The 27052-nt window shown below is 43.2% G+C and overlaps 1 pseudogene across 1 annotated transcript; it reads left to right on the top strand.

The window, feature by feature from the left end:
- Nucleotides 1-1120: 1120 nt before the first annotated feature.
- LOC146384722 (NACHT, LRR and PYD domains-containing protein 3-like) lies at nt 1121-24519 on the top strand (annotated as a pseudogene). Its single transcript, XR_014800363.1, has 7 exons — nt 1121-1309; nt 7284-7615; nt 7713-8105; nt 11934-14147; nt 14713-14886; nt 15382-15428; nt 23656-24519. The product of XR_014800363.1 is annotated as an NACHT, LRR and PYD domains-containing protein 3-like (transcript).
- Nucleotides 24520-27052: the final 2533 nt, after the last annotated feature.

Here is a 27052-nt window from a genome sequence, read left to right as displayed (position 1 = left end):
ACGACGAAGTGAAACTTTCACCTAAACTGGAAGTTTGTTTTCTAATCTAATGAACTGAGACGGCTGCTGCCCTCTGTGTGCCACATTTCAAACACTGACAGCAGTCCTGTTGTTCCTGTATTACCTGCAGAAATACAAGAGCCTACAAATCTTCTGTCTAACCACCTGATCGGCAGGTTTGAGGACAAACATCTCCTGCCCCGCTGCCACCCCAGGATGTAGACAGACGGGTCCAGTCTTGCCCGGCTGATTCCCAGGAAAATGTTTGAGTTTATCACAGTCGTTGCATGTTTGGCACCTTCTCCTGAAACTTTGCTCCAGGCTGTTGGCAGTTTTCACTGCGGGCTGTACTTATCTCGCTCCGTTAGTGGTTGCAGTTGCTCATTATGTGACACAAATGCGTCCCCTTTGGGTTTGAGTGGACAGGCTTCCAGGGTAAATGCATAAATGAGCTTCTTTCCTGTTTTGTTGGAACAAGGAGCGCGGGATGAAACTAAGCCGTTTATCAGATCAACATGCATCAGAGGGGGTGACGCAGAAATGGATTGACAGATCAAATAATCACAGTTGGTGATGCTGCACTGACTCATATCACACATTAACGTTTGTTAGTGGGAGTGTTTGAGTCCCGTGTGCTGTCGTTCTGATGATAACCGATCAGAGGGATTATTCTTTAATAAAAGGCGATGGTGAAATATTTGGCACCTGATGGAGGCGAAGGATCTGCTCCCATCGGCCACTCTGGAATAAAAGTTTCTGACCTGTGTGGAGAATTTGACAGGAAACCAACTTCTGTTGCTTTCTCTCAGTCCTGAGCTTTGATTGGCTCTTTGGCTGTGGAAACATTTCAGGCCCCTGTATTCACACCAGTAGCTGCAGCCAGATATGTTATATATTAAAAGAATGCCAGAGGCTGTAGGGGTGATGCAGTTATGTGGAAGTGAGGCTGCAGGTAACCTTATCTACGTGACAAACACACCTGCCTGAGTGTGTCTAAGGACAGTGCAGAGAGAGGCGGAGCCCAGATCCAAATCCTTCCAACGTTTTTCATATGAAATGTGTCAGCAGATGTTCAGCTCATAACAACCTCTCAGCCTTCAGAGGGACGTTTACCTGAGCGCACCTTTCTCAGGAACGCAGAATGACCAGAAGCCCTCGTCGCCGCTGACTTGACTCGCTGCGCCGCACAGAGAAAGAAGTTTACAGATCGCGGTCCCTGACCTCAGAACAGCCCACACCTCACCCGGCACCGAGCGCACCTGGAGGCAGAGGACGAGCTGCAAACCGTCAGGTGTTTCTGCAAACACAGGTGAGTGCAGACGGCTGCGTTCACGAGTGCTGCTGACGCTCTCTGTATGCACTCGTCTGCATACAGCGGGCTCTAAGCGTAACCATCACTTTCATTCGTTTCCATTTTTACTGAAGCAGACTTCAGATGCATTAACAGTGTGTCCCAGAGCTGCTTTCTACACACAAGTTAAAATAAATCTAGATTTTACAGCCAGATCGATGAATAACATCTACATGAAAAAGTTTATATATCAAACAATACTCAGGCAGAGCAGGAGGATGGAGGCCACACTTTTTCAATCCACCCTCATTAATGCTATTTAATCATTTATGAATCAACATTGCTCAGTATAACATAATCAGGCATATACAAGTCTACACACATAAAACAATGTAAGCTGCACCAACCAAGTAAAAAACGACATCTTTGACACGGCGCTGTGATGAACGCTCCTCTCTGTACCTGTGACGATCATCTTCTTGTATTAGAGTTTAAATCGAGTCATGCTTGGACATTATTTTGCAGCACGCATGGTTACAGGAAAGCTTTTTCTGCTCGTTTGCTGCATCTTTAGATTTAATGTAACCATCAGTGAAACCTTGCATCTATTACTGGTGCTGTTCCACAAGATTGAAGAAGTTCTCGACTGAATAATTCAGTTGTTGTAATGAACTTTTGTAGCACCAAACTACAGCAAAGAATGCAAAGGGATGTTTGGTCTATCATCTGCTTCGCTCTGGAAAAAAAAAACGTGAAAGCTTTCAGGCAGTTTGTATATGATTCATGTGAAACACTGCCACCAGGAATTTAATCTCATTCTGTGTAATCTATAATCTCCCTGGAATCTGTATAGATTAAAGTCAGCATTCTCATATAGGGTTTATCATATACGGGCCAGACCAAGTAAACGCAGACATGAGATATTTCAAGGTAAAGATTAAAGACAGCGAATCAGGTTTACAGTTAAGGTTTACAGTTTTATTACTTTCTCATAGTTTTGTGTTTCACTGTGAATTTCTTGTGGTTTTATTGGTTTTATTTCATGTCTCTGTATACCTTAGATCAGCGGTCCCCATCCTTTTTTGCGCCACGGACCGGTTTATGCCCGACAATATTTTCATGGACCGGCCTTTAAGGTGTCGCGGATAAATACAACAAAATAAAACTAGTACCGGTACCGAAAAAAAGAAAATTTATTCATAACACACATGAAAAGACCCAGGAAAACCGAGTAAACGATAAAAACGATAACAAAATAACGCTGAAAACCAATAAAAACCCTGAAAACCATACATTTCACACCTGAGCCTCAACTCTCGTGGCCTGGTACCAAACGACTCACGGACCGGTACCGGTCCGAGGCCCGGGGGTTGGGGACCGCTGCCTTAGATGTATAAAGCTGCCGGGGATAACAGCAGCTCTAACTTCTGCCACACAAGTTCAACATAAACCTGCTCACTGAGCACAAATCCACTCTGGAAACTTCGACAGCTCTGACGGTCAGGCAGGGCGGGGCTCTGCAGGTGAGCCGCTGCTGCTGGGTGGTGCTGTGTGATATCACACTGTCAGCACACATGAGTTACCAAGCAAGAAATTCACGATCATTTTATTCTTGTGAAGTGCATGAAAGAAAGCAGTTTACAAAGCTGCACCAATCAGTGAGAGGCAGAGGATAGAGCTAGCACTGCGTCAATGAGTGACACCAGAGCTGCTCCGTTTTAGCACTGAGCTGAAGCATGAAAAAGGATCACTGACACTCAGACAATTACAGACACTCACTGACAATTACAGACAATCACTGACAATTACAGACACTCACTGACAATTACAGACAATCACTGACAATTACAGACACTCACTGACAATTACAGACAATCACTGTCAATTACAGACACTCACTGACAATTACAGACAATCACTGACAATTACAGACACTCACTGACAATTACAGACACTCACTGTCAATTACAGACACTCACTGACACTGACACAGATAATACAATACAATTCTATTTATATAGCACATTTAAAAAACCACAGGTATGCCAAAGTGCTTCACAGAACGAGTTAGAGCAATAATAAATACAAATACAAAACACAAAATACAAAATACAAATAAAATATACTAACAGGCGGGTGACATAACTAACCAATAATACACCAGGCATAGTAGGCACAACCCGAAAGGCTGAAGGTTAAAACATTATAAATATTAATAAAGCGAAAAAGATAACTTACAGTACACTAAAAATGCGGGCTCTAGGAGGCGGGGAAAGCAAGGCTAAACAAATAAGTTTTTAATCGAGATTTAAAAGATTGAATTGAATCAGACGCCTTGAGAGAGATTATTCCAGAGGTAGGGTGTGACAGCGGCGAATGCACGGTCACCTCTGGTCTTGAGCCGGGATCTAGGTCGCACCAGGAGCATTTGGCCTGATCTAAGTGCTCTCCCAGGGGTATAAAAGCTGAGGAGATCCGTAAGATAGCTGGGCGCGGTGCTTTTTATGATTTGAAAAGTGAGCAATAAGATTTTAAAATCAATACGAAATTTAATAGGGAGCCAGTGCAGGTCGGAAAGAACTGGAGTAATAGACTCAAACCTGCCAGTTCCAGTTAAAAGACGCGCAGCCGCATTTTGAACAAGCTGCAGTTTGTGAACAAGGGCAGAATGGAGACCAGTGTAAAGGGAATTACAGTAATCTAATCTGGATGTAACAAAGGCATGGATACGTTTCTCCAGGTCCTTACGTGGTAAGTAGGGCTTGGCCTTAGAGATTAGACGTAGTTGATTGAAACTCGATTTAACTACAGAGGACACATGTTTGTCCAGCTTGAAGGAACTGTCCAAGACAACACCCAGGTTCCTCACAGTGTCAGAAAGGGAGGCAGCAAAGGGCCCAAAAATACTAATTAGTTCAGCCCGAGAGGCGGGAGTATCAAAGATTACAATATCATTGAGAATGAGGGAATTGCTCAGTAGCCAGATTTTAACTTCATTCATACAATCGGAGAAGTGTTGCAACGACGACGTGACATCCTCAGCTAGTTCAAAATAGATTTGAATGTCATCCGCATAGAAGTGGAAAGAAATGTTGTATTTATCAAAGATTCGGCCCAAGGGTAACAAGTATAAAGAGAACAGCATGGGACCCAGCACAGACCCCTGGGGGACACCAGAGGTAACAGGGGCCATGGAGGAGGCGTAGGTACCCATGGTGACAGAAAAGGACCTTTCTGAGAGATAGGATTTAAACCAGCTAAGGGCACTGCCCGTGATGCCCACCAGATGCTCAAGCCTCATTAAAAGGACATTATGGTCCACCAAATCAAAAGCAGAGGACAAATCAAGCAAAATTAACACCACAGGGCGCCCCGAGTCAGCAATTGAGAGAAGATCATTAAAGACTCTCAGTAATGCAGTTTCCGTGCTATGGCGTGGCTTAAACCCCGACTGAAATTTTTCCCCGATATTATTTGCATCCAAATAGGTTTGAAGTTGTGAATGAACAATCTTCTCTAGGATTTTAGACAGAGACAGGAGTTTGGAAATGGGTCTAAAGTTAGCGAGGTCATTCTGAGCTCTTTTTAAGTATAGGTTGCACTACAGCGTGTTTAAAAGCAGCCGGAACACAACCCGATAACAGTGACAGGTTAATTAATGATAAAATACAGGGCCCAATAATGTTAAACCCATCTTTAATAATGCGAGATGGAAGGATGTCATGAGCAGCGTTTGACTTTTTTAGGTGATCAATTATACCCTTAAGAGTAGGGAGCGAAACTGGATCAAACTGATTGAGGTTAGTAGAGCATCGTAATGCTGGGGCCTGACTCATCACAGGGGGGTGTGAGACTCTTAGAGATAAGATTCTGCCTGTAAAATGAGTTAAAAATTTTCACAAAGGGCTAAGGAAGCCAATCTAGGCGTTTCAGGACAAGGATTGGACAATGAGTTAAAAGTCTTAAATAAAATACGTGGGTTGTGACTATTATCCGCAATGACACCCGACAGAAAAGCCGCTTTAGCCAACTTAGCAGATTTCTGAAATTCCAGGCGGGTCCTGCGAAGGATATCAAAAGACACCTGGAGCCTATCTTTTTTCCACCGTCTCTCAGCTTGGCGGCAAACGCGTTGTAAAGCGCGTAAAGAGTCATTTAGCCACGGCTGAGAGCAGCTTCTAGGCCGTTTTACTTTCATAGAGGCCACAACGTCCAGTAAAGAGGAGCAGGTAGAGAGAAAGGAGTTAGCAAAATCATCAACTGAAGAGGGTGTAGAACGATCAAAGTCAGGGAGAACAGATTTAGAGAAAGCAGCCAAAAATTCAGCCACAGTCCCAGGATTGATTATGCGCACAAGACGTCGAGGACCCTCAAAGTTCTGGTCCAATTTGCATAACTCAGCATCAAAGATAACTGGGAAATGATCGGAGATTCCAATGTTGCTGATGTCCCTGATACAAATGTCCAGTCCATAAGAAAAAATCAAATCAAGGGTATGTCCTTTAAGGTGGGTAGGTGCATTAACCCACTGGATAAGATTAAAAGAGTCAACTAAGGCTAGAAAATCCTTGGCAAACACATCATCTTTACAACAAATGTGAATGTTAAAATCGCCAGTGATAAGAACACGATCATAATTTAGGTAAAGAGATGCTAAAAAGTCACCAAAGTCGTTAATGAAAGTCTTGTTATATTTCGGGGGACGGTAAATCACAACACAGAGAGTCAAGGGGGGACCAGCAAGTTCCAGCAGCTGAGCTTCAAAGCTAGGGAACATAGGGGAAGGCAGGTGCTGTACTCGGAATTTATTCCTAAAGACCACTGCCAGTCCTCCACCCCTGCCCGAAGGTCTCTGTGAGCTAAAAAAGGCACAATTCGGAGGAAGGAGCTCTGAGAAAGGGAAAGACTCATCGGGACGAATCCAAGTTTCCGTCATGAATAGTAAATCCAGTCCTGTAGCAGTAAAAAAATCGCTCACAATAAAAGTCTTATTCGTCAGCAACCTAATATTTAATAGCGCCATCCGAGTCGAAGACGCCGAGTCGCAGTTGGAAGCACGTCTCGGGTGGCATAGATTGCCACAACACATTCCGCCTTTAGGAGGCTTAATCCAACATCGAGCCGGCGAGTAAACCACTGGGGCGGCAGGGCGAGCCTGCAACTCAGCATGGCGAATCCATCGATGCCTAAACAATCTAAAGGTAAAGTGCTCCCAGAAAGTCGGGGGAAGGCGGAGAGCATCCACATCGACGCCGAAGCCAGCCACATACCGTGCCTTTAGATAAGCCTTAATGCGGACACGGACACCACTCCGTTTACCCCTTTTCCTGTAGCGTCTCCTGTGCGAAGGAAGCGGAGGAAGCGGAGATCGTTCCTGAGAGGTGATCCGTCCGCGGCAGAGTGGTATCTCCTAAATTCCACCACGGGTCCGATCCATGGAAGTATGACCCGTAAGTATAGGGTGGCCGGAGATTTAGAAGAGTAAGCCGGTCATAAGTTAGCAATGCAGAGCCACCTGAATAGCATATTAGCAGAAAGGTAAGAAGCAGCAGAGAGCAGTGGAGATGGCCTCCCGAACACACTGGCGCCATCTTTTGATGGACAGACAATTACTGACAATTACAGACAATCATTGACAAATACAGACAATCACTGACAAATACAGACAATCACTGGCAGTCAGTGGCACTCACTGACACTGACACTCAGACAATTACAGACAATCACTGACAATTACACACAATCACTAACACTCAGTCACTGACAACTACAGATAATCACTGACAATTACAGACAATCACTGACAATCAGACATCTCATTCCATGTTTCCAGCCACAAAGTTCTAATGCTGTATTTGCATTATTTTCCAACGAGGCGCTCCATGAACTGATCTCAATTTAGACAAACAGAGAATCATAATAACCTGTTATTAAACTTTATTTGTAAAAAGGGAACAGCTGATATTTTAAAGTCTGATTTCATGTTTGACAGGTAAACAGAGACCAATAAAGCAGTTGTACCACAAGAGCCTGCAGTACTATCTGACGTGATGACATCAGAGGACCTCTTAAACACTCTGGAAGATTTGGGAGATGAAGAGTTTGATAAATTCAAGTGGTTCCTGCAGCATGGTGATGTCCTTCAGGGGCGCCCTGCCATCAGAAAGAGCCGTCTGGAGACGTCAAAGCGACTGGAAACTGTGGACCTGATGACACAAACCTATGAACTCCAAGGAGCTTTGGAGGTGACCAAGGTGGTTTTAGAGAGAATTAACAGAAATGACCTGCTGCAGAGTTTTTCTGTCAGCAGCCCAACAACCGAAGGTCAGTCACAGGAAGAGACAAACACAGCTGTCTGAAAAGGTTCAACAAAGTGCAGGTTATATTCTTTCAATGCTCATAATGTCTGTTTGTCTATCAGTGCACATCAATGGTGGGAAGACTTCAAAGAAGAAAGGGGATGACAATGATGGTGGGAAAACCACAAAGAAGAAAGATGACGATAACAATGATGGGAAGACTTCGAAGAAAAAAGCAGATGATGAAGATGGTGGGAAGAGCCCAAAGAAGAAAGGAGTAAATGAGAGTGATGGGAAGACTTCAAAGGAAAAAGTAAATGATGAAGATGGTGGGAAGAGCCCAAAGGAGAAAGGGGACAATGACAGTGATGGGAAGACTTCAAAGGAAAAAGCGGATAATGAAGATGGTGGGAAGACTACGAAGAAGAAAGGAGATGACGGCAGTGTTGGGAAGGCTAAAAAGAAGAAAGGACTTTTCTCCTCTAAGACTCAGGCTCCTACTTCTGAGACTGATGGTAAAACTACTGTGAGGTTTGATAACGTGATGATTGGCTAATTAACAAATACTCAATATTTGTGATGTCGTTGCATTGCTAATCCAAATCTTTTACTGAATTTTAACTTTACAAAGGTTGGAGATATGGGTGGGCGGTAGAAACGATATAAATTTGGCCAACAGTAGAGATTTTGACTATACCGCTCTACTACTATAGCGCATGTTGATGGTGTCATCAAGCTGCCTGCTTTGGTCGAAAGCATTGCAAACAGCATAATCTGGAAATTATGGCGGGCGACAGTAATAGCAAAGAGACGGAGAACTTTTGGAATATGGGGGAAAGCCAAAAACTGCGCTTCCTCCACTTCCGTACCATTGATTCATTAATGCTGAATTCTCTGGCAGCTGCTCTATTCCCATGTTGTTGCAGTATATTAATGACTAACCTCGTATTGTGGATGAATAATCTCAGTTGTTCTCCTGACTGAAGTTTGGTCCGTTTACAGCATCCTGCCATGTGATTGCATTTGTCCCTAACCACCAGAAACCCTCACGTTAACTTTTATTGAGTGGAAAGAAGTACTAACCCTCATCCTCCAGCTTCACTGTGCTAATGCTATGCTAACATAGCTGTTTTGCTAGTGATCACGTAGCACAACATTATATACCAGCTAGCCCAACTTCAGTAACCCTATAAACGTCACTGCTGTTTAGTTTTCTGTCTTCATTTATGTTGGAAGTGATAGTAGAGCTGTACGTTTGAATTTGTTTCAGAAATCTCTCAGTCAGAACATGCTATATCATGTTTAGGTAACTAGCGAAACTAGCGAGCTAACTTCCTGCTAACTTCTAACTCTGTTAAATGCAGTGTTGGGTAAGTTACTTTAAATTAGTAACTTAGTTACATTACTAGTTACTTCCATCAAAAGTAACTCAGTTACTTCAAGTTACTCGTTACTTTCAAAGTAACTAGTTACTAGGGAAAGTAACTTTGGTTTTACTCAGACTTCTCTTGTTAATGTGTTGCTAACTGGATACCCAGCAAGAGTGCCAGTCTTCTAGCTTGCTTACTTGCCACAAGTGCACTGTGCCACCTACCAAAGGAAAAAATAATGTGCATATTTCCACGAGAGAAATCCCACGCCTGGACCGTCGTTGACCGCCGCCATGATTCTAGCCTACGTCACAGCGTCATGTGCGCTTTTTACATCCAACACAAAAACTGCAGTCGTGGTGCTTTCGATTGTACTCAGAACTCAGAAATTCTGCCTTCCGAATAGGAAGATGTAGGTAACACCAGACTGCAGATGAGCTGCATACAGGGCTGGTTTGGGACAAAAAATCATCCCGGGCATTTTGACTAGAGACCGGCCCGCCATTATAGCAAATATCATAAAGCCTTTGAATGAAAACAAACACTGTTGTGACAGTGATGTACACTGTCTTGATGGTATATGTATCAATCTATCAATCGTTTGTTGTAAGACTCAGATAATTATTTATTAAAAGCTAGACATTTGAAATGAGAATAAGAAAGTATTTCTTTGTGCCCCCCTTTCCCTGTTAATGCCCTACCTGGCCCCCTGGCAACACTTTGCTAGATCCGCCCCTGCACAGTTACCAGCTGTCAGCTATGTAAAAAAGGATCCTGGTGTTATTTATCTCTCAGAAACAGTTCATAACTTCCCTTCAACTCATTCATGTCACCTAAAAGGTAAACCTGTTTCTCCATCACCTGTTCAGCTCTGATGATTCAGTAAGGACATCTGGTTTCATCTGGTTTCCCACTCACCAGATATACAAACCGATATCATGACCAGCAGCTTTACAGCTGTGGCTCCAGCAAACATCAGCTGATACTAGAAATTAATATTAAATAAATTCTAACAACAGCTGATCAAACGTGCTGCTGTTGTTTAACGCGACATCCGGTGGTTTCCTCTTTCTGGCGCAAAGTGGACGATAAATAAACAAGAGGGAAAAGCCGATCAGCTGATCATTGATCAGTTTCATGATTAAAGTAGCAACAGGAGAGGGAGGGGAGAGAATGAGAGAAGAAGAGGCAGCTGTGCAGCGTAAACACAGAATAACTCCAGCTTTGTGTCTTTTTCATTGTAGCTGAAGTCCGGGACAAACTGTTCCTTTTCACCTCAATACGAAACGCGTAATAATTTCTCTGAATACGAGACGATTCCGTTTTTTAGGGAACGGTTGGCAACTCTAATAATTAACCGTATGAACAAAATAAAGTTCAACATCATTAACATCATAGCACCCACCCAGCTGTATAGAAACCCCGTCATGCTAGCTGGCACGCAGTACGAAAAAGTCAGCACAACGAAAATAAACTCCAACTAAACTTGGTTTATATCTGACCCAGATAGACTGCAGGTCATAACTTCTTACCTGAAGTTCAGTTCACTTGACACTCGGATGGGCGGCCGCTTCGGGTCTCTCCTCCTCCTGCGTCCCCTTTCTCTCATCCACCTGCTGGCCTCCACCACTTGCTAATGTTACTGAATCTGTGGAAGCTCCGCGATAGCCACCACACGAAGTAACGAATAACGAGCCTATCTAAATCCCAGTAACGAGTAACGCGTTCCTGATTTTGGCATAATAACTAGTTACCGTGCTCGTTACCACAATAATAACGTAGTTACTGTAACGCGTTACTTAATAACGCATTAGTCCCAACACTGGTTAAATGTAATAAATTCTGTTTTCATGGATGCCTGGATGTTAAACTTAAGTGTTACACCTGGTAAAGCAGCAACGCTGATCATTTTATTAAAGATGAAATAATGTAGACAGTTTGTAACTCTCAGTGATGCCGCAGTGTTCGTTTGACTTTGGGACCTGAAGCTGACAGAGTTTAGGACCCAGATTACTCCGTGACGCTCCTGACTACGGCAGCCGTAATGCTCCAACAATCCATCAAGCGATGCGGCTTCGTAGCTTAGCAAAGTCAGACTAAAACATTTTTGACAGATTTTTGAGCACCGTGTAGCACATAAAATCGGTTCGAGGTCAGTAAGCACAACCAGAATTCATACATAAGGCGCTCTGTCGATTTTTGAGAAAATTAAAGGATTTTAAGTGTGCCTTATAGTGTGTAAAATACGTTATACAGAAGAAAAGAATATATCGCGATATATATTGTTACCGCACATGCTTCAAATTATACCATGATGTGGATTTTAGGCCATATCGCTCAGCCCTAGTTGGAGATTTCACTAGACTATTGTGTTTTAATCATTCTATATACTACCTAGCATACTTGCAGTTTGCCTTGGACATAGCTTACTAGAGCAGATTTAAACTAAAGGTCAAAGTTCTAAACTGAAACTTTCACTTCAAAGCTTGGTAAACACAGCAGTAGTGTCTCTGTAGTTAGCTAAAACAATGAAGTTATTCACTCTTTTCTGCTGTTTATGGGAGGATAACAACATGGGAAACTGAGCAAAGAAAACATGATTTGTAGTTATTCACCTCCCATATCAACCTAAGTGTATGAACACATTTTCTGCTGTTTGCCATAACCAAATCATTTAAATGACGTTATAAGAGTTTTTTCAAAATGTTATATAAAATTTTTTTCTCCATATTGGTAACAACTACTACCATCTGAAACCAAAAGAGTAGACCATTGTATACTTTCATTAGCACTAGTCTTTATATCACTGGTTTAAGGAATATTTTAAAATGTATAAAATTATAATAACTACAAACAGCTGAAACATCGTAATTTATGCCAGTAAACCTGATATGGACTCGGGGCTGAATAATGCTCGATATCTTAATTATACACTTTACACTTTTGTTTTTTTATCCTTCATTTTTGACATAGATATGATGGTTCCAGTACCAGAGCCACATCCCATCACATTTTACCAGCAGATTCTTCAGTCAAATTTCCAGGATAAATTTTTGGGTGCAGAAGAAGAGTGGGCAAAAGACACACAGCATCTGGCTGATATCTACACAGAGCTGTACATCACAGCCAGGTGTGGCGCACATTTCCACACACAGCATGAGGTCCGAATGTTAGAAAAGGCATGGAAGCCAGCAGAAGCAGAGAAATCAATTCAACCCACAGACATGTTTGAGCATCCTTCTGGAGAATCCAAACCCATCAAAACAGTGATGACCAATGGAATCGCAGGAATTGGAAAAACTTTCCTTGTCCAGAAGTTTGTTTTGGACTGGGCTGAAAAAAGATCCAATCAAGATGTGCATCTGATTTTCCCCTTCACCTTCCGTCAGCTGAATCCTCTGAAGGGAGAAAAGTTCAGTTTGGCAGAGCTCATTCATGAATGCATCCCAGAAACTGTAGGCATCCCACAGGAGGCTCTTAATTACATCTTTACAGATGTTCAGTCATCAGGAATCACCAACTATGACAAGAGTAAATTCAAACTTCTGTTTGTGTTTGATGGGCTGGATGAGAGCCGCCTTCATCTCGACCTTCATTCTGAAGACATTCACTCTGTCGATGTAACAAAGGCAACAGAAACAGATGTCCTGCTAAGAAAACTCATTAATGGAAAACTGTTATGCTCTGCTCGCATCTGGATAGCCACACGGCCTGCAGCAGCCAATCAGATCCCCCAAGAGTTTATAAACAGCATCACAGAGGTCAGAGGGTTCACTGAGCCCCGGAAGGAGGAGTATTTCAGGAAGAGATTCAAAGATGAGGAACAGGCCAACAGGATTGTCTCCCACATCAAAACATCACGAAGTCTCCTAATCATGTGTAACATCCCAGTCTTCTGCTGGATCACTGCAACAGTTCTGGAGGATGTGTTGAACGCCAGAGAGGGAGGAGAGCTGCCCAAGACTCTGACTGAGATGTACGCAGAGTTCCTGGTGTTTCAGATTGACCGGACAAAGGAAAAGTATGGCCCAGAGAAGAGCATTCAATACATTAAGTCATTAGCAAAACTGGCCTTTGAGCAGCTGGAAAAGGGCAACCTGATCTTCTATGAGAAGGATCTGAGAGAGAGCGGCATTGACTTTGTCTCAGCATGTGGAGGAGTTTCCACAGAGATCTTTAAAGAGGAGCGAGGGAGGAAAGGGAAAGACAAGATGTTCAGCTTCGTCCATCTGAGTGTTCAGGATTTTCTGGCTGCTTTTTATGTGAAGATGTCTCTAATAAACAGCAACAAAAATGTGATGCCTTTACCACGAATGTCTCTGAAAAACCTTCGACTCCTTTTTAGCAAAACATCTTCGAAGAAGATCCACAGGATTTCCATTGACATGACCTTAAAGAGTCCAAATGGAAGCCTGGATTTGTTCCTTCGCTTCCTTCTGGGTCTTTCACTGCAGACCAACCAGGAGAAACTACAGAACTTGTTGATCAAGACGGACAGTAACCCACTGGCCAATCAGAAAACAGCCCAGTACATCAAGAAGAAGCTCAGTGAGAATCTGTCTCCAGAGAGAAGCATCAATCTGTTCCACTGTCTGAATGAGCTAAATGATTCTTCTCTAGTGGAGGAGATCCAACAGTCCCTGAGATCAGGAAGGCTCTCCACAGAAAAACTGTCTCTTGCTCAGTGGTCAGCTCTGGTCTTCATCTTGCTGTCATCGGAAGAAGATTTGGACATGTTTGATCTGAAGAAATACTCAGTTTTTGCTTCAGAGGATGCTTTTCTGAGACTGCTACCAATAACGAAAGAAGCCAGCAAAGTTCTGTAGGTGCACAGATAATACGTAATACGTATGTAGGGGTTTTGTCAACCAATAACATTTTCAGTCTGTGTCATACTGATTTTGTCTTACTGAATCATTTTAGTGGATTAAACAAAAAATTGTATAGTTGTTGTTGTTGCTATTCTTGCTCCATGTGAAAGAGTATCACTATGTTTCACTAACTCGCCTCCAGGCTGAGTGCATGCAATCTGTCAAAGAGAAGCTGTTCAGCTGTATCCTCAGCGCTTAGCTCTGAGCCATCCAGCATGCGAGCACTGGACCTGAGTAACAACGACCTGCAGGATTCAGGAGTGAAGCTGTTGTCTATTGGGCTGGGGAGTCCAAGCTGTAGACTGGAGAAACTCAAGTAAGTCCAGATCATTCAAACCCCGACAATCACACGTGTAAGGACTGAAAGAACATTGCCTGTAAATTTCAATTAAACGTAAAGCATTACATTTTTTGTCTTATTTTTCTGTGTCAGCAAATGAATCTATATAAATTCCAGTGACGACATTATGCAGACAGTTAGAGCATCATGGCTTTGTTCATTCTCCCCTCAAAGATAAGGCACATATAATCAGTTCAGTTTGTTTGCTTGTTAACAGTCTAGCATCCACAGTTTTCAAGTTATCATGTTTAAATTTCAATTTTTATGGATCTTTTATGGTCTTTAAACTTTACAGCTGGGCCTTGGAGGACCCAGGTTTGCTAAGCATCTGACCTTGACTTTTATTGTTAGCGCCCAAGGTCAAAGTTGACATTGAAGAAAAACCGTATAGAGTAATATATGGAGGGCATGGATAAAAACAAAACCTCATAACACATTAAAGTTTCAGTATAGTCCTTGTCTTTTGAGGTATTTCTGAAAAACACCTCAGTCTCACCACTGGAATCCTATTGTATATCTCTCTCTCTCTGTGCATACTCAGCCTGTCAGGCTGTATGATCTCAGGGAAGGGCTGTACTTCTCTAGCCACAGCTTTGAGAGCCAACCCCTACCATCTGAGTGAGCTGGACCTGAGCTACAACCATCCAGGAGACACCGCCACCAAGCTGCTTTCTGCTGGAGTGGGGCATCAACACTGGAAGCTTAAAATTCTCAGGCAAGAGATTAAAATGAGACTCACACAGTGTTTTTGTGTCACACTGGTGGGGTTGGCCGGTTCACAGCTGCTAATAGCTACTGAAGGTTTAGTCTTTGGGAAGTCTTGGATTAAAGACAAATTCATGTTCAATCAGTCTGGTTATCAGACGATCTGAGACTTTATTCATTGTTTGTGAACATTTAATGTAACATCTGGGCGAGTGTGTCTTTGTTAAGTCTAAAAAGCATCTTATACAAGGGCCCGCCTGACTCGGAGTGAATGTAGTCATCAGACAATGAATGTGAGGCTGAGTGTGGACGTCAACTTTTTTGGACTACACAAAATCTTCAATGCAACACTAGAATGCACCACAAACAGAAACACACTTCAGAGCTATGACTGTCTGTGTGCGCAGCACAGATTACAGCTCATCTCAGTGGTGGATATGACTGAAGGTCATGATTCATAAAAAAATCTTTCTGAAGTGTCATTCAGACTTTGTTTGTCATCCAGGCTGGAGCATGGTGGAGAGCAGAGGCTGAAACCTGGTTTGAAGAAATGTGAGTGTTTGTTCTCTTTGATTCATGAAGTCAGCATATGTTATAGCTTCAATCTAAAGCTTGTGCTTCTGCAGGTTATTCTGAATTTGACTAAAGAGCTAGAACAATGAATCATTGTGATGTTTTTCTTCAGTCTTTTCATAAATCAGCAGACGTCGCATCAACTGATAATAATAATCAAATAATAATATTTATTTCTAAAGCACACTAATAAACCAAGGGTATACCAAGGTGCTTGACAAAATAAGATAGGAAAAGGAGATGGGAGGGAAAAGAGAAAGAGAAAGGACCCGGCACGTATTAAACATAAAACCATGACAATCATAATACATAAAAGTAGTTAACAAAGCATAACAGATAAAAATGTATCAACACACACACCAAATATTATCTAGATGGAAAGTCTTTAACCGTGATTTAAACAATGGCATAGAGTCAGACGCCCGGATAGCAACAGGAAGATTGTTCCATAGACTGGGGCAGCTATAGCAAACACACGGTCGCCCCGAGACTTCAGCCGAGAATGAGGTTGCTCCAGAAGAAGTTGGGTAGCAGGAAATCTAAGTGCTCTGACAGGAGCACTTAGATTTCCTGCTACCCGTCAAAAGGCGTGCCGCCGCATTCTGGACAGTCTGCAATCGAAGGAGAAGGGAGGAGGAAAGGCCAATGTAAAGAGAGTTGCAGTAGTCCAACCTGGAAGTCACGAATGCGTGAATACGTTTTTCCAGGTCATTGTGTGGAATATAGCGCTTAGCCTTAGAAATGAGGCACAGCTGATTAAAACTAGACCTCACTACGGCAGACACTTGCTTGTCAAATTTAAACGAGCTATCCAGTAATATGCCCAAATTACTGGCATAATCAGAAGGGGAGCTAGCTTCCTGTCACTCGATCTCTTGGTGGCGCTGTCACTTGGTGTTCGCTCGCTCTGCGGTAGAGTATCACTTCCTGTTCCTGCTCAAACACAGTGGTGTTTCTGAGTAGCTTATTTGCTTAGCAATTTAATTAACAACTTTTAAATACATTCTTCTTTCATAGTATAATCTTCACGTGCTTCATCCGAAGCACACTTTCTGTGTACTCACTACCTAATTTATAGCCAAAGTATTCACTCACTGTCTCTGTACTGTTTCGCTAGCTTAGCTTAGCTCGTAGCCGACTCGTTAGCACCATGGCTACTTCACCTGTCCCTCTTGCACTTTCTTGCTCATTGTGTCAGATGTTTAGTTACTCCTCGGCCTCCTTTAGCAGTAATGATATCTGTAACAAATGTAGCATATTTGCAGCTCTGGAGGCCAGGATTACTGAATTGGAGACTCGGCTTCGCACCCTTCATTCACCCGTAGCTAGCCAGGCCCCTGTAGCTGGTGCAGCCGAAGATAGCGTAGGCCCCGCTAGCTGTTCCCCGGCAGACCCCAAGCAGCTGGGGAAAGAGGGCGGCTGGGTCACGGTGAGGAGGAAGCATAGTCCTAAACAGAAGCCCCAGGTACACCACCAACCCGTTCATGTGTCTAACCGTTTTTCCCCACTCGGTGACACACCCGCCGGGGGTCAAACTCTGGTAATTGGTGATTCTGTTCTCAGACATGTGAAGCTAGAGACACCGGCAACCATAGTCAATTGTCTTCCAGGGGCCAGAGCAGGCAACATTGAAGGAAATTTAAAACTGCTGGCTAAGGGTAAACGTAAATTCAGTAAAATCATAATTCACGTCGGCAGTAATGACACCCGGTTACGCCAATCGGAGGTCACTAAAATCAATATTGAATCGATGTGCAACTTTGCTAAAACAATGTCGGACTCTGTAGTTTTCTCTGGTCCCCTCCCCAATCAGACCAGGAGTGACATGTTTAGCCGCATGTTCTCCTTAAATTGCTGGCTGTCTGAGTGGTGTCCCAGAAACGATGTGGGCTTCATAGATAATTGGCAAACCTTCTGGAGGAAACCTGGTCTTGTTAGGAGAGACGGCATCCATCCCACTTTGGATGGAGCAGCTCTCATTTCTAGAAATATGGACAAATTTATTAAACCCCCCAAAATATGACTATCCAGAGTTGGGACCAGGAAGCAGAGTTGCAGTCTTACACGCCTCTCTGCAGCTTCTCTCCTCCTGCTACCCCCCCAAAAACCCATCTCCATAGAGACTGTGTCAGCTTCCAAAAAGACAAAAAACAAACTAAAAACCAGCAACAAACAACTTAAACATAAACAATCAAAAAGAAAGAACAATACAGTATCCACATCTGAACCAAAGAGTAAAACAGTGAAATGTGGATTATTAAATATTAGGTCTCTCTCCTCCAAGTCTCTGTTAGTACATGACTTAATAATTGATCAACAAATTGATTTACTCTGCCTTACAGAAACCTGGTTGCAGCAGGATGATTATGTTAGTTTAAATGAATCAACACCCCCGAGTCATTCTAACTACCAGAAACCTCGAAGCACAGGCCGAGGGGGAGGTGTGGCAGCAATTTTTCACACCAGCCTATTAATTAATGAAAGACCAAGACAGACTTTTAATTCATTTGAAAGCCTGATGCTTAACATTGTCCACCCCAGCTGTGAAACTCAGAAACCAGTCTTACTTGTTATCATCTATCGTCCACCTGGGCCTTACACAGAGTTTCTGTCTGATTTCTCAGACTTTATATCTAATTTAGTTCTGAGCTCAAATAAAATAATTATTGTGGGTGATTTTAACATCCATGTAGATGCTAAAAATGACAGCCTCAACATGGCATTTAGTCTGTTATTAGACTCAATTGGCTTCTCTCAAAATGTAAAAGAACCCACCCACCACTTTAATCACACTCTAGATCTTGTTTTAACATATGGCATAGAAACTGAACATTTAACAGTGTTTCCTGAAAACCCTCTCCTGTCTGATCATTTCCTGATAACATTTACATTTACAATAATTGATTACACAGCGGTGGAGAGTAGATTTTATCACAGTAGATGTCTTTCTGAAAGCGCTGTAACTAAGTTTAAGAATATAATCCACCCACTGTTATCATCTTCAATGCCCTGTACCAACACAGAGCAGAGCAGCTATCTGAACGCTACTCCAACAGAGGTCGATTATCTTGTTAATAATTTCACCTCCTCACTACGTACGACTCTGGATACTGTAGCTCCAGTGAAAACTAAGGTCTCTAATCAGAAGTACCTGACTCCGTGGTATAATTCTCAAACACGTACCCTAAAGCAGATGACTCGTAATCTGGAGAGGAAATGGCGTGTCACAAATTTAGAGGATCATCATTTAGCCTGGAGAAATAGTTTGCTGCTTTATAAGAAAGCCCTCCGCAAAGCCAGAACATCTTACTATTCATCACTGATTGAAGAAAATAAGAACAACCCCAGGTTTCTCTTCAGCTCTGTAGCCAGGCTGACAAACAGTCAGAGCTCTGTTGAGCCAACCATCCCTTTAACGTTAACTAGTAATGACTTCATGAACTTCTTCACAAATAAAATTTTTATCATTAGAGAAAAAATTACCAGTAATCATCCCACAGATGTAATATTATCTACAGCTACTCTTAGTACCATTGATGTTAAGTTAGACTCTTTTTCTCCAATTGATCTTTCTGAGTTAACTTCAATAATTACTTCCTCCAAACCATCAACGTGTCTTTTAGACCCCATTCCTACAAAACTGCTCAAAGAAGTCCTGCCATTGATTAATTCTTCGATCTTAAATATGATCAACCTATCTCTAATGGTCGGCTATGTACCACAGGCCTTCAAGCTGGCTGTGGTTAAACCTTTACTCAAAAAGCCATCTCTAGACCCAGCAGTCTTAGCTAATTATAGGCCAATCTCCAACCTTCCTTTCATATCAAAAATCCTTGAAAGAGTAGTTGTCAAACAGCTAACAGATCATCTGCAGAGGAATGGTTTATTTGAAGAGTTTCAGTCAGGTTTCAGAGCTCATCACAGCACAGAAACAGCTTTAGTGAAGGTTACAAATGATCTTCTTATGGCCTCTGACAGTGGACTCATCTCTGTGCTTGTCCTGCTAGACCTCAGTGCAGCGTTCGATACTGTTGACCATAATATCCTATTAGAGCGATTAGAACATGCTGTAGGTATTACAGGTACTGCACTGCAGTGGTTTGTATCATATCTATCTAATAGACTCCAATTTGTACATGTAAATGGAGAGTCCTCTTCACACACTGAGGTTAATTATGGAGTTCCACAGGGTTCAGTGCTAGGACCAATTCTGTTTACATTATACATGCTTCCCTTAGGCAGCATCATTAGAAGACATAGCATACATTTTCACTGCTATGCAGATGACACCCAGCTCTATCTGTCCATGAAGCCAGATAACACACACCAATTAGTTAAACTGCAGGAATGTCTTAAAGACATAAAGACCTGGATGGCCGCTAACTTTCTGCTTCTTAATTCAGATAAAACTGAGGTTATTGTACTCGGCCCTGAAAATCTTAGAAATATGGTATCTAACCAGATTCATACTCTGGATGGCATTACCTTGGCCTCCAGTAACGCTGTGAGGAACCTTGGAGTCATTTTTGACCAGGACATGTCCTTCAACGCACATATTAAACAAATATGTAAGACTGCTTTCTTCCATTTGCGCAACATCTCTAAAATTAGAAATATCCTGTCTCAGAGTGACGCTGAAAAACTAGTTCATGCATTTATTACTTCCAGGCTGGACGACTGTAATTCATTATTATCAGGATGTCCAAAAAACTCACTGAAAAGCCTTCAGCTAATCCAAAATGCTGCAGCAAGAGTACTGACAGGGACTAGAAGGAGAGAGCATATTTCTCCTGTTTTGGCTTCCCTTCATTGGCTTCCTGTTAAGTCCAGAATTGAATTCAAAATCCTGCTCCTCACATACGAGGTCTTAAATAATCAGGCCCCATCTTATCTTAATGACCTTGTAGTACCATATCACCCTATTAGAGCACTTCGCTCTCGCTCTGCAGGCCTACTTGTTGTTCCTAGAGTATTTAAAAGTAGAATGGGAGGCAGAGCCTTCAGTTTTCAGGCCCCTCTTCTGTGGAACCAGCTTCCAGTTTGGATTCGGGAGACAGAAACTATCTCTACTTTTAAGATTAGGCTTAAAACTTTCCTTTTTGCTAAAGCATATAGTTAGGGCTGGACCAGGTGACCCTGAATCCTCCCTTAGTTATGCTGCAATAGACGTAGGCTGCCGGGGGATTCCCATGATGCATTGAGTTTTTCCTTTCCAGTCACCTTTCTCACTCACTATGTATTAATAGACCTCTCTGCATTGAATCATATCTGTTATTAACCTCTGTCTCTCTTCCACAGCATGTCTTTTATCCTGTCTTCCTTCTCTCACCCCAACCGGTCGCAGCAGATGGCCGCCCCTCCCTGAGCCTGGTTCTGCCGGAGGTTTCTTCCTGTTAAAAGGGAGTTTTTCCTTCCCACTGTCGCCAAAGTGCTTGCTCATAGGGGGTCATATGATTGTTGGGTTTTTCTCTGTATCTATGAAGCGCCTTGAGGCGACTTTTGTTGTGATTTGGCGCTATATAAATAAAATTGAATTGAAAATTGAATTGAAAAGGCATCAGAGCAGCACACAATTGGTCGCGGGGGATTTTACTATCGAACACCACGATCTCCGTTTTCTTTTCGTTCAGGACAAGAGAATTACTCTTGAACCAATCTTTAACCTCACGCATGCATTCACGAAAATAGTGAAAAGACAGCAAGATTGTCAATAATCTCAAAATAAATCTGTATATCATCAGCAATGAAAGACAATATTATACTTCTCAAAAATTGCTCCAAGGGGGAGCAGATATAATGACAAGAGAACAGGGCCTAATACAGATCCTTGAGGCACACCACAGCGTACAGGTACTGACGAAGATGAGAAGTTGCCCAAATTAACCGAGAAAGACCTGTCAGCGAGATAAGATTTAAACCAGTTGAGGGCAGTGCCTCTTATACCCACAGTATGCTCAAGTCTTAATAGAAGAATGTTATGATCCACCATATCAAAAGCAGAGGAAAGGTCCAATAAAACCAGGACCACAGAGCGTCCAGAGTCATTGCTTACAAGAAGGTCATTGAGAACTCTAAGCAAGGCCGTTTCAGTGCTGTGCCGTGGCTTAAAGGCAGACTGAAATTTTTCTGCAATGTTGTTCGCGTCTAAATACGCCTGAGGCTGAGCGAGAACTAGTCGCTCCAGGATCTTGGACAGAAACGGAAGCTTAGAGATTGGTCGATAGTTCAAAAGATCATAACAATCAAGATTCTTTTTTTCAGAATAGGCTGGACTGCAGCATGCTTAAAGGCCAGTGGGACAGATCCAGAGAGTAGAGAAAAATTCATTAAGAATAAAATGCTCGGTCCAATTACATCAAAGCAGCCCTTAACAATGCGTGATGGGAGAATATCAAACACAGCATTGGTGTTTTTCAGTTGATTGACCAGCTGCTTCAGAGTCGAAAGTAACACGGGCACGGCATACGGGAGTTGTGACCATAAGCCAGAAGGACTTATGAAGAAAAGATGCCTTAGCCACTGCTGCCATTCTAGCAGCAGTTTGAAACTTTGAGCGGCTAGTCTGTAACATATCATAGACACCTGAAGTTTATCTTATTTCCATTTTCTCTCATCACGGCGACAAACACGTCGTAAGGCACGCGTAGTATCGTTAAGCCAGCAATGAGAGTAGGTTCTGGAGCGCTTCATTTTAGTGGGAGCAACAGAATCAAGAATAGAAGAACAAAGAGATAACAGGATATTAGCACAACCATCAACCGAGCAGAGAGAACAGTCGAATCAGGGGTAGATGAAAATAATGATAACAAAATATCAGCATAACCATCAGATGAGCGAACTGAGCAGCAGTCAGGTATCATGAATGCCAAATTGAAAAAAAGACACAGCAAACTTTAACACAGCTTCAGAGCTGAGTACACGTAGCAGACGAGAAGTAGCTACAGACTGCGGTCCAGCGGCAGATAAACCAATATCAAAAATAACTGGGAAATGATCTGAAATCCCATTTATATCCTTAATGCAGATGTCCAGGCCATACGTAAAGTCCAAAATATGGCCTTTAACGTGGGTTGGTTCATTTACCCACTGAAGGAGGTTAAAAGAGTCCATAAAAGCCAGAAAGTCTTAAGCAAGCAGGTCATCCTTACAACAGATGTGTATGTTCACCAAGAATAAGAACAGAGTCATAGTTAAAAAGAACAGAACCCAAGAAGTCCGAGATGAAACACTTGTCATATTTGGGTGGTCGGTAGTCCAACACACACAGAGTGCTTGTGGAAGCAGTCATCTCCAATAACTGAGCTTCAAAGCTAGCAAAGTTAGGCGAGGACAGTTGCCGAACATTATATACGTTTTTAAAAACTGAGGCTAAACCACCTCCCCTACCAGAAAGCCTCGGTGACCTAAAATAGGCACAGTCCAAAGGAAGAAGTTCAGAGAAAGGGATGAGCTCACCAGGTTTCCATAAGGAATAAAACATCAAGGCTGTTAGTAGAGAAAAGGCATTTAAAACAAAGGTCTTTTACCAGCGACCTGACATTAAGCAGTGCCATCCGTGGCCAGGGTAGTAAGTCACCTCTAGAAGCACGATGTGCTTAGATTGCTTCAACAAATCCCCGTTGGTGCGACGTTATCCAAATCCGAGCAGGAAAGCGTGTTGCAGAACGGGCAGAGGAGGCTTGATGATCAACTGGGTAAATCCAGCAATGAGTAAGCAACTTAGCGTCAGAGCAGTCCAGGGAGAAAATGATGGCGTGTCCAGGTTAGCATGTACATGGTCCGTAATTCTGGCTCTGAGAAAGGCCCTGAGACGGACGCGACGGCCACTCCTTCTTCCCCGCTTCCTGTAGCGCTTCTTGTGGAGATTAGGGAGCAGTAGGTAGGAGAAGCCGAAGGACGAATCCAGTTGTGGTAGATTAGCGCTGCCCACACTCCAGCAGGGGTCGGCTCAAAACAAATGGAAAGAACGAAGATTTAAAAGTGTTTGCCTGTCATATGTAGTCAGTGCACAACCACTAGATGAACATACGACTAGAAAAATAAAAATAAAAAACACAGTGCCAAAGTCCGTAAGTGAAGGTAAAGGGAAAAGGGAGGGTAAAAAGCGGCGAGACAGACACATGGCAAGTCAAGCACACCGGCGCCATCTTAACTCAGCATGCAAATATGATAAATCGCTGCTGCTGTTTCTTCTCCGCTCCCTCAGATTTCTGCGAACTCACACTGGACACAAGCACAGCCAACAGAAACCTCAAGCTGTCCGACAACAACAGGAAAGTGACGGCCCTGTCGACGCAGGAGCCTTACGCCCAGCACGCAGAGAGGTTTGACTTCTGCCTTCAACTGCTGTGCAAGCACGGCGTGACTGGTCGCTGTTACTGGGAGGTGGAGTGGAAAGGAGTGGTGGATATCGCAGTCAGTTACAGAGGAATCAGAAGGAGAGGAGACAGTGTCGACTGCAAGTTTGGATGCAACGGTCAGTCGTGGAGTCTGATGTGCTCTGATGTTGATCACTACTCTGTGTGGCACAACAACACAGGGAAAGACATCTCCTCCTCCTCCTCCTCCTCCTCTGTCTCTAACAGAGCAGGAGTGTATGTGGACTGGCCTGCGGGCACTCTGTCCTTCTACAGAATCTGCTCTGGCTCAAAGACCCTCCTCCACACCTTCCACACCACATTCACTGAACCCCTTTATCCTGGATTTGGGTTCTGCGCATTGTCGTTCGGTTCTTCTGTGTTTCTGAGTTCTCCGTAGAAACGAGAGTCTGGGCTTATGTTGAAAAGCGACTTGATGTTTGACTCACTTTGACGTGAAGTCAGCGCCTTTATGTTGCGGATGGCTGAATATGTAGGCGTGTTCTTGTTATCGTACTTTCTCACTGACGTGTCTTTGAACTTGTGTGTGTTTTTTGCTATGTTTATATGTTTTTGTAAATCAGGCCGCTGAAACGAGCCCACTGGGTTCATAAATAACTTAAATCTTCTGGACACAGCTGGTCGTTGTGCTCACGAGCAACACCACCACCTGTTGTTACCATAGAGACCACTGTCAAAGGAGCTTGCAAAGAAAAGCGTCTGGACTTCTTTAAGTTTACTTGAAGACGTTTCACCTCTCATCCGAGAGAACTTAAAGAAGTCCAGACGCTTTTCTTTGCAAGCTCCTTTGACTACGATGACCTGGATGACTGAGAACCTTCACAGACAGACCACTGTAGACTTTTTCACACTGGTTCAGATTCCCGGACCACAGCTGACCTTTGAACCTGCTGATGTTGCTGTCAGACGCAATGATGATGTCATCCTCCAGCAGGATGCCTATTATTGTGCATAAATGGACACACTGTGACATCATCAGCTGTATTAGTTCAGTGTTATGCTTTAATTCCTGTTAACTGAAATGTTTTATTCAGACTTTGTTTAAGTTTACGGTGTGCTTAATATAAACATGCGTAGTCACCCATCATGGAGCTAGAAAATCAATAACTGGAATACAAACGACAGAAAACTGACCCAGGATCTGCCACTAATGGTCTGCTAACATCTGGTGAGACCAGTAGCGGTTTTAGATACGGGTGACACGGGCGGTTGCCCGGGGCAGCATCGTGGTGGGGGGGGGGGGCGGCATCACGGGCATCGGCAAAAAAAATATAAAAAATTGCTTGTACTCATGCTGCCCCGACGTCAGCCAGGGAATGTCACAGGCACCGATCGGTTTTCTATCGCCCATTTGCTGGGAGTAAGGGCGCCCTCCGTTTGTGAGGTGCGCCTGCTGCTTGTGGCACAGAGAGGAGAGGGTGGGGCTGCGAGGGATTCTCTGTCTGGCTGGAGCAGCATCCAATAACCCACTAACAAAATAAAACAACATAAAAACAAAACAACAAACACGAAAACACCAGACATCATGATACAGAGCCCTCGGTGCGCCTGCTCGCTGCCGAAGTCAAAGTAAACTTTATTGTCATCTCCGCTACATACAGTCCAGTATATAGAGAGACGACGAGGCTGCAGGTACAGCAGTGCAAGAAAACAAACTATGTATATAAGAGGAGTAAGAAAATAAATATACACTTTAGGACTCGGGGTAAAGGGATCAATAACAATTTAAAATTTATAATTTACAGTTTGATGATTTAAAGTCTCCCACACAACCCGTGGAAAGGGGAGGGGCCTGCTGCGTCCAGATAGAGCAGATTTCATTCATAATGTTGTAAATCCAATGCCAGAGGGAGTGTTCGCCCAGGGCGCCAAACAGGCTAGGACCGCCACTGGGTGAGACAGCTGGGGACTTTATGGGGTTCATGCTGTGAAACCTATTCATCTGCACTGCACCTGCTCGCACACTAGAGGGCGCACAGTGTCCTATGTGATGGATGCGGGCATGCAGCCCTGCAGCTGTTACCTCACACCTTCAAGCACTCACTGTGATTAATACAGAATAAAAACACGTTTTAAATCTCTAAGTCTGATTGTGATCATATGAAAGACTCCCCACAGCCTCCTCTTTGTGTGCTGAGGAGGTGAAAGGAGAACTCTGAGCAGGAAAGAAGAAATCTGTCTTTTTGTGCCCGAGGCCGATGCAGAGATCCTCGATAATGACGGTGACGTGTTGCATTCAGGGTACCTCGTACATAAAGCCTGAAACAGTTATTCTGTACGTTTTGTTTATATTTTTATTATTTCTTCAGCAGTTCTCATTAAGCAAGCGATAATCATTTATATGGTGCTTTTGCTTAAAGGAGTCACAAGCTGCTTACAGACCATAACAGCCTGTCTTATTTTATCCCGTTATTTTATTTTGAAATTTTCCTGTGTACTGTCAGTGCCTCCTGTCTTTGCTGCGTTTGTTCAGCTGCTGCTATCATGAGCTGTATGGGACTGTGCGGTCGGGGTCATTTCATTTTATCTTCATTATAAAAATCTACAATGTTGATAAGTGCACTTCTGTTTTTATTGGATTATTGTATTCATAATGGAAAGTTAGCAATGTGAAAGTTGGTCCTACAGTTTAAAAACCAATGAAAGATGGTTCTGTTTATAACGCTGTCACTGGGTAGCTATGCTGGATAGAAAACTTTTTTTTTTTTTTATTGGAGGAAAATACACGCATCCTTGTTTCAACCTACAGCGGCTCAATGAACTCGGGGCTGTTGTCATTAAATTGTTAGGATCTGAATGTGACAGATTTAAAGGGAAAACGGCAAGAACACAGAGGACGAGCTGAGGCGCTTCCAGCTGCTGAGCACCAATAACCAGGCAGAGTGAGTTTGATGAGTTTGACTCTGCAGGCTGTCTGAAGGTCACACTGAGCCCACGTCACGTAAACTGTACGTACAGAAATACAGTTTAAATGGAGCACAGTAAACCTGCAGCAGCTCGACAGGAAACAGCTCAACTTTTAGCGACGTGTGTATAAAATGAACTTCACACACAGTTCGATATAGCGAGATGTCACGTTTATTTCTGGCTTTGCTTTTTGTGACAGTTCAGTCTGGTCAGCTCCAGTCTCAGCTGTCTCAAGCTTCCCTCCTCTCGTCTCCCGTCTCATGAAAAAAGGGGGAAAGACTGTCATCAGACCAAACGCCACCAGCCGTGTTCTCACAT

The sequence above is a fragment of the Perissodus microlepis genome, chromosome 6, assembly GCF_051167445.1.
Source record: "Perissodus microlepis isolate ML-2025 ecotype Zambia chromosome 6, ASM5116744v1, whole genome shotgun sequence".
Classification (NCBI taxonomy): domain Eukaryota; kingdom Metazoa; phylum Chordata; class Actinopteri; order Cichliformes; family Cichlidae; genus Perissodus; species Perissodus microlepis.
Note: the sequence above shows the minus strand (reverse complement) of the source record. Positions and strands in the feature narration are given on the sequence as shown.